Consider the following 15587-nt stretch of genomic DNA (forward strand, 5'->3'; position numbering starts at 1 on the left):
CAGCTCTGGGACACCCTGCTCTGTGCCGACACCCAGCACTATGCAGCGGGCCTGCTGGCCAGGTGAGATCCCCTACTCCCAGCTGCCACCGCCACCGTTTGTGCCCCGTGCCCGGAGTGCCCCACACAGTCCCGGGGGCTTGTAAGCGAGAGGGCCTCGTCACCGAGGGAGGGCCGAGCAGACTGCAAAGGGCCGGGAGAGGAGGATGCCCAGCAGCAGCTGCCTCCCAAGGGGCCCATGTCCCCTTGCGGAGTGCTGGGGAAAGATGGGACCTCTGTGAGTCACTCCTGGGAGAGGTCTGCACGCCCGGCTCAGGGCCTTGGTGCCTTTTTCCCCTGCCAGGGAGATGCGCTGTGGCTTGAGCCCCTTGTGTCCCCACATGGCCTCGCACCTGCTCAGCCTGCTCATCAGGAAGCAGCCCCGCTGGCATCTGCCTGCCCTGGCGTTCTTTGTGGAGGTGAGCCTGATGGCCAGCGCTGCCTGGCTGAGCTGCCTCTCAGCTCTCTGGCCTCTGGTAGCTGCAGCCGCCTGGGAGGCTGCCCGCGCCCGCTGCTGCTGCTGCCTGGAGCCGGCCCGCTCCCCTGCCACTGCCCTGTGCCTTTCAGCTCCTGGAGTGTCTGGACCTGAGCAAACACGGTCCCAGTGCCCTGTTGGTGCTATCCCGGCACCTGCCGAGCCAGCACAGGGACAGGCTGCGCCTGGAGCTCAGAGGCCTCGTGGTGCTCAGCAAGGAGCCCTCGCTGGTGAGAAGGGGGCAGTGGCTGAAGCTGCGCTGGCAGCGTGGGGCTGGGGAAGGGAGACCTTTGGGCTTGGCTGGCTGCTTTGGCAGCAGGGGCAGCTGCTGCCAGCTCTCCCGACTCCCGCTTCAGCTGCCCGAGTGCCCCAAGCAGCTGTTGGTGCTGCGGCCAGTCACGGCTTCACAGCACAGCCTGGTCTTGCACACAGGCCGGAGGAATACGAGGCCTCTATCAACACCTGGTGGAGCTGCTGGCCCATCCAGATGCAGAGATGGTCGGGATGAGCCTCTCTGTGCTCACGCATGTGCTCCAGGACAAAGACCTCGAGATACCCAGCACCGCCGCCCTGAAGCTGGCTGAGTCCCTGCTGCCACACTTTGAGAAGGTAAGGCTCTGCGCCCCCAGCCAAGGGCACTGGACGCTGCCTGCCTGGAAACTTTGTGCCCTGTGCACTTTAGAGCCTTTGCCCCAGTGGGCCTGGAGTAGTTGATGCTTAGGACTTTTCCTTTCCTCCAGGACAACAGCCATGTGCAGCTGCTCTCCATTCAGCTCTTCGGCAAGGTGCTGGAGCTGGGAGTGGGAGAGAGGGAAAATCCCCTCACGACAGTTGTGAGCCAGAGCCTGCTCCCTCTGTTCTTGCGCTGGCACCACGAGGACGTGCAGGTGGCCGAGGTGAGGTTTGGTGTGATGCTGCCGCATCCCTGGCCGGGGGCTCGGCCGCCTCCTGCCCCGGCGCCTCGCGGGCTCCAGCCTCCCCTGGCCTTGGCACAGGGAGCCGGCTCCCGTGTGACTCACCTGGGCTCTGGTGCCACCTGCGGCTCTCTGCTGCTCTGCAGGCGTCTCGCGAAGCCCTGCGTTGTGCCGCCCGCTTCCTGAGGAGGAGGGATCTCCAGGAGCCGCTGAGGAAGAAGCGGCGGATGAAGTTCGCCGAGAGCCTGGTAAGGACAGCCCGGGAGCCCCAGCCGCAGGCTGGACTGGAGAAGCCCCCCCTGCCCCCGGTGCTCAGTGCGGGGGGCTGGCAGCTGCGCCCCTGCCCGCCGCCGCCGCCGCCGCCGGGCCCGCCAGCCTGCATCCCCCACGCTGCTCGCTGCCCTGGGCCGTGCGCGCCGGCTCGGGCGGTGCCGGGCGCAGGGAGCGCCCGGCCCAGGGGCAGAGCCCGCTCCGAGCCTTCCCTGCCGCCTCTCCCCGCAGCTGCTGCAGGACGAGAGCCGAGCGGCCGAGCACCTGCGCTGGGCCCTGCCGCACCTGCGGAGCCCACAGAGGCCCCTACGAGAGGCGGCCGTCAGGTTCCTCGGTGAGCCAGCAGCCCGGCGCCCCTCCCCGCCTCCCGGCCCGGCCGCTGCCCCGGCAGCGGGAGCCGCGCCCGGGCCGCTGCAGCCCCGCCCGCCCTGGGCGCTGCCGCCACCCTCCCGCAGCCGTGCCGTCGGCCGGCAGCGTGCGGCAGGGGCCCGGCACGAGCTCTGCCCGGCAGGAGGGCGTGCGGCCGCAGGGCTGGCAGCGCCCGTGTCGGGCAGCTGTGCCGCCCGGCGCCGCCACATGCTCTGTCTTAACAGGGGTGGCCGGAGTGCTCATGATGGGGCAGAAGGAGGAGCTCCAGGTCCTCAGTCAGGGTGAGTCAGGGCAGCCGCGTGGCAGCGAGTACCGCCCGGGGGAGGGGGGGCAGCAGCTGCAAATCCCGGCCCCGCAGCTACAATCCCTGACCGGGCTGCCGAGGGCTCTGCTCCCTGTGCGGACCAGGGGCGGCGGGGGCACAGCCCGGAGACCTTTCGGGGACACGTGGCGGATCCGTGGCCAGCACCTTCTGCCCGAAGCCCTTGTCTCCCGCTCCCTCCTGGCTATGGCGAGAGCCGGCCGGCATGGCCCTGGCAGGAGGCTTTCCTTGGATTCCCTCAATTTGGCTTCTGACCGTGGCTCTGTTCCTCTCTCTTCCAGCTCTTCAAGCCCTCAGGGAAGACGAGAGCCCATCCTCCATGAACACATGGATTCAGATGAAATTCGAAAGAAGATCTGCAGAACTTCGTTTGTCTCCTGGACCAGATGTACCTGTACCGGCCTCCTTCGATGATTTCCAGTTGGGACCGCCTGCAGCTCCAGGCACGGCTCTGGCTGCTCTCAGCTGAGCCTGTGCGAAGCTCCAGCAGCTCCTGCCATCTCTCTCCCTGTTGGCAGCTCCTTCCCTGCAGCCCTCAGGCCCTGCCCATGCCCTTTTTTACCTCCCAGCTCACCCCTTCGCTTTGCTTTCCCTTAATAAACTGTTTGTGTTTTTCACTTTACTCACGTCTCCGTGGAGTTGAAGCGGCGCAAAACCTGAGCCCGGGGACACGCAGGGCCCTGCTGCCGTTCTCCTCCCCGCTGTGTTCCGTGCACGGGCAGAGAGGAACAAGGGCAGCTCAGGCTGCAAAGGTCCCTGTCCCGCTGCTCCAGCTGCACAGCAGCATGGAGTTAAAGGACGTGCTGAGCACGCTGAAGGGGAAAAGGACCCTGGCTTTTAGAAGAGCCAACTCCAAACCCAGCCGTGAAGGATTCCAGTGCAGGCATCCACCGAGGGCAAAGGAGCCTGTAATGGCAGAAGTTTCCACCAAGAGCTTCCTGAAAGCACAGCGATGCTCCATCCCTACACAGGGACAGGAAGAGGGCAGGACAAGAGACCACCGTGGCCTAGCAGTGAGCTTTGGGTGTGCCGTAAAGCAAAAGAAGCAGCAGCGGCAGCGGAGTGGCTGGGACTCGGGAGCGCGACCGTCCCAGCGGCCGCAGCGCTGTCAGGCAGCGCCTAGATGCTGGGCACGCTTCCGGCAGCTCTGGTCTCCCCAGAAGTGGGGAATCAGGCAGCCCCTGCCTCAGACCCAGTCAGAAACCCAACCAAGTGAGACCAGAGGCAGGGGCCCCTTCCCATCCCTCTGGGGCACGGCTGCAAAACAGCCGCTGTGTCTTCCTGCGCCTGTGTCTGGGCTGTGCTGAGCCCAGAGCCAGCCAGCTTGGGCTCTGCTGTGCCAAGAGCGTTCTGGGCAGGCAGGCAAAAGTGCTGCGTGCACAGTGGGGAAGGGGCTCACAAGAGCCTCCTGCGGGAACTGGGCTCCGCTCCCTGGCTGGGAACAGCCTGGTTTTGCTGCCGTGAGCGCAGGCAGGAGTTCAGGCACTTGAACAGGCAGCGGACACCTCTTGTTTCTAGGGGGCCAGGGGCTGCGCGCCACAAGGGGCACGAGGAAAGAGACTCGGGAGAAGGACGATGAGCTCGAGCTGCAGTGCTTCTGCTACAAGGTGCAGAAGTAATTCAGCCTTGCCAGGGTTTCCTAAGTGTGTGTTGGTGTTGCCCGGGAAATGGACACATTTGGGGAAATGGACACATTTGGGAAATGCCTTTGGAAGAGAGGGGCTTGCTTCTCAAGCAAAGTGCTTCCCCAGGAGCCCCCAGTGAGGTAGGTGCAGCTGTCTCCCTTTGGCTCCCTGCCCCCCTTTTGTCCTTGAGGCCCCTTGCACTTGGCTGAGGGGCGTGGGAAGGGAGAAGGCTGTGAGGAGCAGCTTTGGCATCTGCCTGGTCCTGCAGAGACCAAGCCAAGCACCAGCAGCAGGGTGTGTCCCGCCCCTTTCAGCACAGGACAGAGAGGGATCATCTCTGTCCAGCCAAGAGCCCCAAATGCCTCTCAGAGAGCTGTGAATTCAAAGGCCTTTATGCACACATTGATGCCATCTTCCCTATCTGCTGTGTTTGAACTCTTGGCAAGAGGCATTTGCCTCTTGCTTGCTGGACGCTGCTCTGCTCCAGGGCCGGCACCGAGCTGGGCTGTGCGGGCACCGTGGAGAGTCCTTCCCCGAGCACTTGGCGGGTCGTGGTGTGTCCAGGGCTGTGTTAGACACTCGGGGCAATGGATTTCTTCCAAGCGGGGGCACCTAGGGTGGGGAGGGGGTGGCCCTGGGGCACGTGGAAGCATGTCCCTTTGTGACACGGTGCAGCAGGGTGACCGTGGAACCGAAAGGGACAGCGTGTCTGAGCAGCCCTTTGTGACACACGCTGACATAGGGGCTGGCACGGTGCAGCCACGCCACAGTGCTCGGTGCACGCGACGGGACAGGAGGTGACAGAGCGGTGCTGTGAGGTGTCCCCACACAGCCAGCTCGTTGGTTGCTGACCCAGAGCATTTCCGAGGCGTTCCTCCTGTGGCTGGCCTCACAGCCAGACCTCGGGATTCGGTGACTCGGAGCTTCTCCGAGTCATCTCCCATCCCTGCGGCCGGTGCCCTCGTGGCCAGGCCGTGGGACTTGGTGACCTCCATCGTTCACCAGGAGTCTCCTGTCATTGTGACAGGAGACCTCGAGTGCAGGACTTGCTGTCCTGTAGCCTTCCTGAGGCTCCTCTGTTGCAGGTGCCCGCAAGGCACAACTGCAGCATTCGCTGACTCTGGCCTTGGCCGAGGCATTTGAAAGTGCCCTCAAGGTCAGACAGCGGGATGGCGGGCAGACTGCTCAGCCGGTTCAAGGGGCTTCGGGGCAAGAACAGCAAAGGCCCTGCAGCTGCCCCAGCGCAGCAGCCTGCACAGCCGGAGCAGTTGCAGCCGCTGCAGGACGGTGAGTGGCAGAGCCGGGCCGCAGGGCCGGTGCCTGCAGCCGGCCTGGGCCCCATCCCATCCCATCCCATCCCATCCCATCCCATCCCATCCCATCCCATCCCATCCCATCCCATCCCATCCCATCCCATCCCTGTTGACACGCCCATGGACAGGATGGGACAGGGGCTGGGGCTGCCTCCCCGTTGGCCATGCTCCATGCCCTGGGCACCCGGGGGGCTGTACCTGCCTGGGGAGCGCAGGGCTGGGCTGTGTTCTCCAGCCTCTCCCGCAGCCCCTCAGCTCTGGCTGTGCTCGCTCTTTGGCAGATGCAGCCAGGGACCGGACTCAAGAGCAGGAGCCCACCCGTGGCTGCTTCCGGAGAGCAGCGCAGGTACCTGCGGCCATCCCCACCTGGGCCGGGCCTGCTGGCACTGCTCAGCCAGGCCCCGCATTGGAGCAGACCATGGAACGTCCCTCTCTTCTTCCCGCCCTTCCCTTCTGTTGCAGACACTGCGGAGGTTCCTGCGCCTTCGGCGCACTAAGACCAGCGGCCCCGCGCCCGACGGCACGGCCGAGCCCGGCCCTGCGCCCGAGGGCCTGGCCGAGCCCTGCCTCGAGCACGATGGCCCGTCCGAGCCCGGCACCGCGCCCGAAGGCCCGGCCGAGCCCGGTCCCGCGACCGAGGGCACGGCTGAGCCCGGACCTGCGCCCGAGGGCCTGGCCGAGCCCTGCCTCGAGCACGAAGGCCCGGCCGAGCCCGGCACCGCGCCCGAAGGCCCGGCCGAGCCCGGTCCCGCGACCGAGGGCACGGCTGAGCCCGGACCCGCACCCGAAGGCCCGGCCGAGTCCGGCCCCGCGCCCGAGGGCACGGCCGAGCCCGACCCCAGGCCCAGCGAGCTGCGGGCAGAGGCTGCTTCCAGCACTGCATCCTCTGACCTGGCTGCCAGCTCTGACTGGGAAACCGACGAGGGCTGGGAGGAGGCTGACATGGCCCCCACGGAGGGCATGGCCACCACCAACACCATCACCCAGGGCATCCCAGAGACTGAGGCCATGCCCACGCTCACTGTGAGTCCTGGACCCACTCTGGAGTTTTTCCAGAAGGGTTTTTATTCTCTGCAGCAGCCTGGGGCCAGGGCTGAAGGCCTCTCAGGATCACGTGGCCCCTCAAGCCATGTCTGCTGGGCCCCCTCAGCCCCATCACAGTGGGCTGGGAAGGCGAGCACTTCTTGGGGGAAGCTGGGCAAGTTGCTCCCTTGGACAGCACTCCAAGTCTTCCCCATGCCGCTTCCTCCAGGTGCAAGCCGTGGTGAGTGCCATCCTGCAGAGACTCACATCCCGTGAGTCTGTGGACGCCGGGCTGCAAATGGCCATTGTCAGCCTCACTGAAGAACACCCTGCCCACGTTGTGATGAGCCTCCTGCGCTGTGCCCCAACGTGTGACGGGTACGGGGCACAAGTGCCTCGAGAGCTCGGTGCTCACCGGCCCGTAGGGCCCCTCGCCCTGTACAGCCTGTCCGGCGGGGTCTGCCAGACGGGCGGAGAGCACCGGCACCCTCGGGCCCCTCTGTTTCCTGAGCCTGCTGCCATGCTCCCTCCCGGCCCCACGCAGCTGCACGGGGCACGGTACTGACACACAGCTCTGCTCCCACAGAGCCACCACGCTGCTATGGAGAGCCATGGGCACCTCAGAGGTAGCCGTGGAGGAGGTGCTTCCAGCTCTGCTCTCTGTGATAGAGGAGCAGCCACCGTACGGCGGCTTCCTCTGCAGCGGGGACGAGGCCGTCCTTGCCCTGGCTGTGAGTTTCTGGAGCTGGCCTAGGCTGGCCCTCCAGGTCACCTTCTCAGAAGCTCTCCATGCTCTCCCCACCCTGCAGCTCCCTGCCTGGGCTGAAAGCTGGGCTAGGGCCAGCAGGCCGGGTGCTCCCCTGCCTCTCACCCCCAGCCCTGCCTCACGGACACCTCGGCACTGAGCGCTGCCTCGGGGCGCTTTGTCTCTTGCAGGCAACTCTGGTGCTGTGGAGGATTGCAAGCATGCCCGAGTGGCACTACGCAATCCTCCTTCATTCTCCACGCCTGTTGGTGGCTCTGCTCTTGCAAATTGTCACCACCACGGAGCAGAGGCCAGAGGACGTGGAGACCCAGCGCTTCTGGAGAGCGTGCCGGGAGGAACACGGCCTTCCCAGCGAGCCCAACAGGTGCCAGTCGCCCTGTCCTTCCCACGCCCTTGCGGCCAGGGCCAGTGCTCCCAGAGTGACCTGGCTTTGGCTTGGCACACAGGTTTGCAGTGCAGACCATGAAGGCTCTGCTCTCGCGACTGGGCTTTGGAAAGAACCTGCTGGCTCTGGAGCACAAGCAGCTCTGGGACACCCTGCTCTGTGCCGACACCCAGCACTATGCAGCGGGCCTGCTGGCCAGGTGAGATCCCCTACTCCCAGCCGCCACCGCCACCGTTTGTGCCCCGTGCCCGGAGTGCCCCACACAGTCCCGGGGGCTTGTAAGCGAGAGGGCCTCGTCACCGAGGGAGGGCCGAGCAGACTGCAAAGGGCCGGGAGAGGAGGATGCCCAGCAGCAGCTGCCTCCCAAGGGGCCCATGTCCCCTTGCGGAGTGCTGGGGAAAGATGGGACCTCTGTGAGTCACTCCTGGGAGAGGTCTGCACGCCCGGCTCAGGGCCTTGGTGCCTTTTTCCCCTGCCAGGGAGATGCGCTGTGGCTTGAGCCCCTTGTGTCCCCACATGGCCTCGCACCTGCTCAGCCTGCTCATCAGGAAGCAGCCCCGCTGGCATCTGCCTGCCCTGGCGTTCTTTGTGGAGGTGAGCCTGATGGCCAGCGCTGCCTGGCTGAGCTGCCTCTCAGCTCTCTGGCCTCTGGTAGCTGCAGCCGCCTGGGAGGCTGCCCGCGCCCGCTGCTGCTGCTGCCTGGAGCCGGCCCGCTCCCCTGCCACTGCCCTGTGCCTTTCAGCTCCTGGAGTGTCTGGACCTGAGCAAACACGGTCCCAGTGCCCTGTTGGTGCTATCCCGGCACCTGCCGAGCCAGCACGGGGACAGGCTGCGCCTGGAGCTCAGAGGCCTCGTGGTGCTCAGCAAGGAGCCCTCGCTGGTGAGAAGGGGGCAGTGGCTGAAGCTGCGCTGGCAGCGTGGGGCTGGGGAAGGGAGACCTTTGGGCTTGGCTGGCTGCTTTGGCAGCAGGGGCAGCTGCTGCCAGCTCTCCCGACTCCCGCTTCAGCTGCCCGAGTGCCCCAAGCAGCTGTTGGTGCTGCGGCCAGTCACGGCTTCACAGCACAGCCTGGTCTTGCACACAGGCCGGAGGAATACGAGGCCTCTATCAACACCTGGTGGAGCTGCTGGCCCATCCAGATGCAGAGATGGTCGGGATGAGCCTCTCTGTGCTCACGCATGTGCTCCAGGACAAAGACCTCGAGATACCCAGCACCGCCGCCCTGAAGCTGGCTGAGTCCCTGCTGCCACACTTTGAGAAGGTAAGGCTCTGCGCCCCCAGCCAAGGGCACTGGACGCTGCCTGCCTGGAAACTTTGTGCCCTGTGCACTTTAGAGCCTTTGCCCCAGTGGGCCTGGAGTAGTTGATGCTTAGGACTTTTCCTTTCCTCCAGGACAACAGCCATGTGCAGCTGCTCTCCATTCAGCTCTTCGGCAAGGTGCTGGAGCTGGGAGTGGGAGAGAGGGAAAATCCCCTCACGACAGTTGTGAGCCAGAGCCTGCTCCCTCTGTTCTTGCGCTGGCACCACGAGGACGTGCAGGTGGCCGAGGTGAGGTTTGGTGTGATGCTGCCGCATCCCTGGCCGGGGGCTCGGCCGCCTCCTGCCCCGGCGCCTCGCGGGCTCCAGCCTCCCCTGGCCTTGGCACAGGGAGCCGGCTCCCGTGTGACTCACCTGGGCTCTGGTGCCACCTGCGGCTCTCTGCTGCTCTGCAGGCGTCTCGCGAAGCCCTGCGTTGTGCCGCCCGCTTCCTGAGGAGGAGGGATCTCCAGGAGCCGCTGAGGAAGAAGCGGCGGATGAAGTTCGCCGAGAGCCTGGTAAGGACAGCCCGGGAGCCCCAGCCGCAGGCTGGACTGGAGAAGCCCCCCCTGCCCCCGGTGCTCAGTGCGGGGGGCTGGCAGCTGCGCCCCTGCCCGCCGCCGCCGCCGCCGCCGGGCCCGCCAGCCTGCATCCCCCACGCTGCTCGCTGCCCTGGGCCGTGCGCGCCGGCTCGGGCGGTGCCGGGCGCAGGGAGCGCCCGGCCCAGGGGCAGAGCCCGCTCCGAGCCTTCCCTGCCGCCTCTCCCCGCAGCTGCTGCAGGACGAGAGCCGAGCGGCCGAGCACCTGCGCTGGGCCCTGCCGCACCTGCGGAGCCCACAGAGGCCCCTACGAGAGGCGGCCGTCAGGTTCCTCGGTGAGCCAGCAGCCCGGCGCCCCTCCCCGCCTCCCGGCCCGGCCGCTGCCCCGGCAGCGGGAGCCGCGCCCGGGCCGCTGCAGCCCCGCCCGCCCTGGGCGCTGCCGCCACCCTCCCGCAGCCGTGCCGTCGGCCGGCAGCGTGCGGCAGGGGCCCGGCACGAGCTCTGCCCGGCAGGAGGGCGTGCGGCCGCAGGGCTGGCAGCGCCCGTGTCGGGCAGCTGTGCCGCCCGGCGCCGCCACATGCTCTGTCTTAACAGGGGTGGCCGGAGTGCTCATGATGGGGCAGAAGGAGGAGCTCCAGGTCCTCAGTCAGGGTGAGTCAGGGCAGCCGCGTGGCAGCGAGTACCGCCCGGGGGAGGGGGGGCAGCAGCTGCAAATCCCGGCCCCGCAGCTACAATCCCTGACCGGGCTGCCGAGGGCTCTGCTCCCTGTGCGGACCAGGGGCGGCGGGGGCACAGCCCGGAGACCTTTCGGGGACACGTGGCGGATCCGTGGCCAGCACCTTCTGCCCGAAGCCCTTGTCTCCCGCTCCCTCCTGGCCATGGCGAGAGCCGGCCGGCATGGCCCTGGCAGGAGGCTTTCCTTGGATTCCCTCAATTTGGCTTCTGACCGTGGCTCTGTTCCTCTCTCTTCCAGCTCTTCAAGCCCTCAGGGAAGACGAGAGCCCATCCTCCATGAACACATGGATTCAGATGAAATTCGAAAGAAGATCTGCAGAACTTCGTTTGTCTCCTGGACCAGATGTACCTGTACCGGCCTCCTTCGATGATTTCCAGTTGGGACCGCCTGCAGCTCCAGGCACGGCTCTGGCTGCTCTCAGCTGAGCCTGTGCGAAGCTCCAGCAGCTCCTGCCATCTCTCTCCCTGTTGGCAGCTCCTTCCCTGCAGCCCTCAGGCCCTGCCCATGCCCTTTTTTACCTCCCAGCTCACCCCTTCGCTTTGCTTTCCCTTAATAAACTGTTTGTGTTTTTCACTTTACTCACGTCTCCGTGGAGTTGAAGTGGCGCAAAACCTGAGCCCGGGGACACGCAGGGCCCTGCTGCCGTTCTCCTCCCCGCTGTGTTCCGTGCACGGGCAGAGAGGAACAAGGGCAGCTCAGGCTGCAAAGGTCCCTGTCCCGCTGCTCCAGCTGCACAGCAGCATGGAGTTAAAGGACGTGCTGAGCACGCTGAAGGGGAAAAGGACCCTGGCTTTTAGAAGAGCCAACTCCAAACCCAGCCGTGAAGGATTCCAGTGCAGGCATCCACCGAGGGCAAAGGAGCCTGTAATGGCAGAAGTTTCCACCAAGAGCTTCCTGAAAGCACAGCGATGCTCCATCCCTACACAGGGACAGGAAGAGGGCAGGACAAGAGACCACCGTGGCCTAGCAGTGAGCTTTGGGTGTGCCGTAAAGCAAAAGAAGCAGCAGCGGCAGCGGAGTGGCTGGGACTCGGGAGCGCGACCGTCCCAGCGGCCGCAGCGCTGTCAGGCAGCGCCTAGATGCTGGGCACGCTTCCGGCAGCTCTGGTCTCCCCAGAAGTGGGGAATCAGGCAGCCCCTGCCTCAGACCCAGTCAGAAACCCAACCAAGTGAGACCAGAGGCAGGGGCCCCTTCCCATCCCTCTGGGGCACGGCTGCAAAACAGCCGCTGTGTCTTCCTGCGCCTGTGTCTGGGCTGTGCTGAGCCCAGAGCCAGCCAGCTTGGGCTCTGCTGTGCCAAGAGCGTTCTGGGCAGGCAGGCAAAAGTGCTGCGTGCACAGTGGGGAAGGGGCTCACAAGAGCCTCCTGCGGGAACTGGGCTCCGCTCCCTGGCTGGGAACAGCCTGGTTTTGCTGCCGTGAGCGCAGGCAGGAGTTCAGGCACTTGAACAGGCAGCGGACACCTCTTGTTTCTAGGGGGCCAGGGGCTGCGCGCCACAAGGGGCACGAGGAAAGAGACTCGGGAGAAGGACGATGAGCTCGAGCTGCAGTGCTTCTGCTACAAGGTGCAGAAGTAATTCAGCCTTGCCAGGGTTTCCTAAGTGTGTGTTGGTGTTGCCCGGGAAATGGACACATTTGGGGAAATGGACACATTTGGGAAATGCCTTTGGAAGAGAGGGGCTTGCTTCTCAAGCAAAGTGCTTCCCCAGGAGCCCCCAGTGAGGTAGGTGCAGCTGTCTCCCTTTGGCTCCCTGCCCCCCTTTTGTCCTTGAGGCCCCTTGCACTTGGCTGAGGGGCGTGGGAAGGGAGAAGGCTGTGAGGAGCAGCTTTGGCATCTGCCTGGTCCTGCAGAGACCAAGCCAAGCACCAGCAGCAGGGTGTGTCCCGCCCCTTTCAGCACAGGACAGAGAGGGATCATCTCTGTCCAGCCAAGAGCCCCAAATGCCTCTCAGAGAGCTGTGAATTCAAAGGCCTTTATGCACACATTGATGCCATCTTCCCTATCTGCTGTGTTTGAACTCTTGGCAAGAGGCATTTGCCTCTTGCTTGCTGGACGCTGCTCTGCTCCAGGGCCGGCACCGAGCTGGGCTGTGCGGGCACCGTGGAGAGTCCTTCCCCGAGCACTTGGCGGGTCGTGGTGTGTCCAGGGCTGTGTTAGACACTCGGGGCAATGGATTTCTTCCAAGCGGGGGCACCTAGGGTGGGGAGGGGGTGGCCCTGGGGCACGTGGAAGCATGTCCCTTTGTGACACGGTGCAGCAGGGTGACCGTGGAACCGAAAGGGACAGCGTGTCTGAGCAGCCCTTTGTGACACACGCTGACATAGGGGCTGGCACGGTGCAGCCACGCCACAGTGCTCGGTGCACGCGACGGGACAGGAGGTGACAGAGCGGTGCTGTGAGGTGTCCCCACACAGCCAGCTCGTTGGTTGCTGACCCAGAGCATTTCCGAGGCGTTCCTCCTGTGGCTGGCCTCACAGCCAGACCTCGGGATTCGGTGACTCGGAGCTTCTCCGAGTCATCTCCCATCCCTGCGGCCGGTGCCCTCGTGGCCAGGCCGTGGGACTTGGTGACCTCCATCGTTCACCAGGAGTCTCCTGTCATTGTGACAGGAGACCTCGAGTGCAGGACTTGCTGTCCTGTAGCCTTCCTGAGGCTCCTCTGTTGCAGGTGCCCGCAAGGCACAACTGCAGCATTCGCTGACTCTGGCCTTGGCCGAGGCATTTGAAAGTGCCCTCAAGGTCAGACAGCGGGATGGCGGGCAGACTGCTCAGCCGGTTCAAGGGGCTTCGGGGCAAGAACAGCAAAGGCCCTGCAGCTGCCCCAGCGCAGCAGCCTGCACAGCCGGAGCAGTTGCAGCCGCTGCAGGACGGTGAGTGGCAGAGCCGGGCCGCAGGGCCGGTGCCTGCAGCCGGCCTGGGCCCCATCCCATCCCATCCCATCCCATCCCATCCCATCCCATCCCATCCCATCCCATCCCATCCCATCCCATCCCATCCCATCCCATCCCATCCCTGTTGACACACCCATGGACAGGATGGGACAGGGGCTGGGGCTGCCTCCCCGTTGGCCATGCTCCATGCCCTGGGCACCCGGGGGGCTGTACCTGCCTGGGGAGCGCAGGGCTGGGCTGTGTTCTCCAGCCTCTCCCGCAGCCCCTCAGCTCTGGCTGTGCTCGCTCTTTGGCAGATGCAGCCAGGGACCGGACTCAAGAGCAGGAGCCCACCCGTGGCCGCTTCCGGAGAGCAGCGCAGGTACCTGCGGCCATCCCCACCTGGGCCGGGCCTGCTGGCACTGCTCAGCTGGGCCCCGCGTTGGAGCAGACCATGGAACGTCCCTCTCTTCTTCCCGCCCTTCCCTTCTGTTGCAGACACTGCGGAGGTTCCTGCGCCTTCGGCGCACTAAGACCAGCGGCCCCGCGCCCGAGGGCACGGCCGAGCCCGGCCTCGAGCACGAAGGCCCGGCCGAGCCCGGCACCGCGCCCGAAGGCCCGGCCGAGCCCGGTCCCGCGACCGAGGGCACGGCTGAGCCCGGACCTGCGCCCGAGGGCCTGGCCGAGCCCTGCCTCGAGCACGAAGGCCCGGCCGAGCCCGGCACTGCGCCCGAAGGCCCGGCCGAGCCCGGTCCAGCGACCGAGGGCACGGCCGAGCCCGACCCCAGGCCCAGCGAGCTGCGGGCAGAGGCTGCTTCCAGCACTGCATCCTCTGACCTGGCTGCCAGCTCTGACTGGGAAACCGACGAGGGCTGGGAGGAGGCTGACATGGCCCCCACGGAGGGCATGGCCACCACCAACACCATCACCCAGGGCATCCCAGAGACTGAGGCCATGCCCACGCTCACTGTGAGTCCTGGACCCACTCTGGAGTTTTTCCAGAAGGGTTTTTATTCTCTGCAGCAGCCTGGGGCCAGGGCTGAAGGCCTCTCAGGATCACGTGGCCCCTCAAGCCATGTCTGCTGGGCCCCCTCAGCCCCATCACAGTGGGCTGGGAAGGCGAGCACTTCTTGGGGGAAGCTGGGCAAGTTGCTCCCTTGGACAGCACTCCAAGTCTTCCCCATGCCGCTTCCTCCAGGTGCAAGCCGTGGTGAGTGCCATCCTGCAGAGACTCACATCCCGTGAGTCTGTGGACGCCGGGCTGCAAATGGCCATTGTCAGCCTCACTGAAGAACACCCTGCCCACGTTGTGATGAGCCTCCTGCGCTGTGCCCCAACGTGTGACGGGTACGGGGCACAAGTGCCTCGAGAGCTCGGTGCTCACCGGCCCGTAGGGCCCCTCGCCCTGTACAGCCTGTCCGGCGGGGTCTGCCAGACGGGCGGAGAGCACCGGCACCCTCGGGCCCCTCTGTTTCCTGAGCCTGCTGCCATGCTCCCTCCCGGCCCCACGCAGCTGCACGGGGCACGGTACTGACACACAGCTCTGCTCCCACAGAGCCACCACGCTGCTATGGAGAGCCATGGGCACCTCAGAGGTAGCCGTGGAGGAGGTGCTTCCAGCTCTGCTCTCTGTGATAGAGGAGCAGCCACCGTACGGCGGCTTCCTCTGCAGCGGGGACAACGAGGCCGTCCTTGCCCTGGCTGTGAGTTTCTGGAGCTGGCCTAGGCTGGCCCTCCAGGTCACCTTCTCAGAAGCTCTCCATGCTCTCCCCACCCTGCAGCTCCCTGCCTGGGCTGAAAGCTGGGCTAGGGCCAGCAGGCCGGGTGCTCCCCTGCCTCTCACCCCCGGCCCTGCCTCACGGACACCTCGGCACTGAGCGCTGCCTTGGGGCGCTTTGTCTCTTGCAGGCAACTCTGGTGCTGTGGAGGATTGCAAGCATGCCCGAATGGCACTACGCAATCCTCCTTCATTCTCCACGCCTGTTGGTGGCTCTGCTCTTGCAAATTGTCACCACCACGGAGCAGAGGCCAGAGGACGTGGAGACCCAGCGCTTCTGGAGAGCGTGCCGGGAGGAACACGGCCTTCCCAGCGAGCCCAACAGGTGCCAGTCGCCCTGTCCTTCCCACGCCCTTGCGGCCAGGGCCAGTGCTCCCAGAGTGACCTGGCCTTGGCTTGGCACACAGGTTTGCAGTGCAGACCATGAAGGCTCTGCTCTCGCGACTGGGCTTTGGCAAGAACCTGCTGGCTCTGGAGCACAAGCAGCTCTGGGACACCCTGCTCTGTGCCGACACCCAGCACTATGCAGCGGGCCTGCTGGCAAGGTGAGATCCCCTACTCCCAGCCGCCACCGCCACCGTTTGTGCCCCGTGCCCGGAGTGCCCCACACAGTCCCGGGGGCTTGTAAGCGAGAGGGCCTCGTCACCGAGGGAGGGCCGAGCAGACTGCAAAGGGCCGGGAGAGGAGGATGCCCAGCAGCAGCTGCCTCCCAAGGGGCCCATGTCCCCTTGCGGAGTGCTGGGGAAAGATGGGACCTCTGTGAGTCACTCCTGGGAGAGGTCTGCACGCCCGGCTCAGGGCCTTGGTGCCTTTTTCCCCTGCCAGGGAGATGCGCTGTGGCTTGAGCCCCTTGTGTCCCCACATGGCCTCGCA

At 65.7% G+C, this 15587-nt stretch overlaps 2 long non-coding RNA genes across 2 annotated transcripts; both read left to right on the plus strand.

The window, feature by feature from the left end:
* Positions 1-1531: 1531 nt before the first annotated feature.
* Positions 1532-3010, plus strand: LOC139592637 (uncharacterized). The gene is made up of 2 exons (XR_011680075.1): positions 1532-1675; positions 2670-3010. It is a non-coding gene; the product is annotated as an uncharacterized lncRNA (long non-coding RNA).
* Positions 3011-9168: 6158 nt separating this feature from the next.
* Positions 9169-10647, plus strand: LOC139592638 (uncharacterized). Its single transcript, XR_011680076.1, has 2 exons — positions 9169-9312; positions 10307-10647. It is a non-coding gene; the product is annotated as an uncharacterized lncRNA (long non-coding RNA).
* The last annotated feature ends 4940 nt before the right edge of the window (positions 10648-15587 follow it).

This window comes from Agelaius tricolor, unplaced genomic scaffold (genome assembly GCF_023055355.1).
Source record: "Agelaius tricolor isolate 1412-34295 unplaced genomic scaffold, bAgeTri1.0.p SCAF_8, whole genome shotgun sequence".
In the NCBI taxonomy this organism is placed as follows: Eukaryota; Metazoa; Chordata; class Aves; order Passeriformes; family Icteridae; genus Agelaius; species Agelaius tricolor.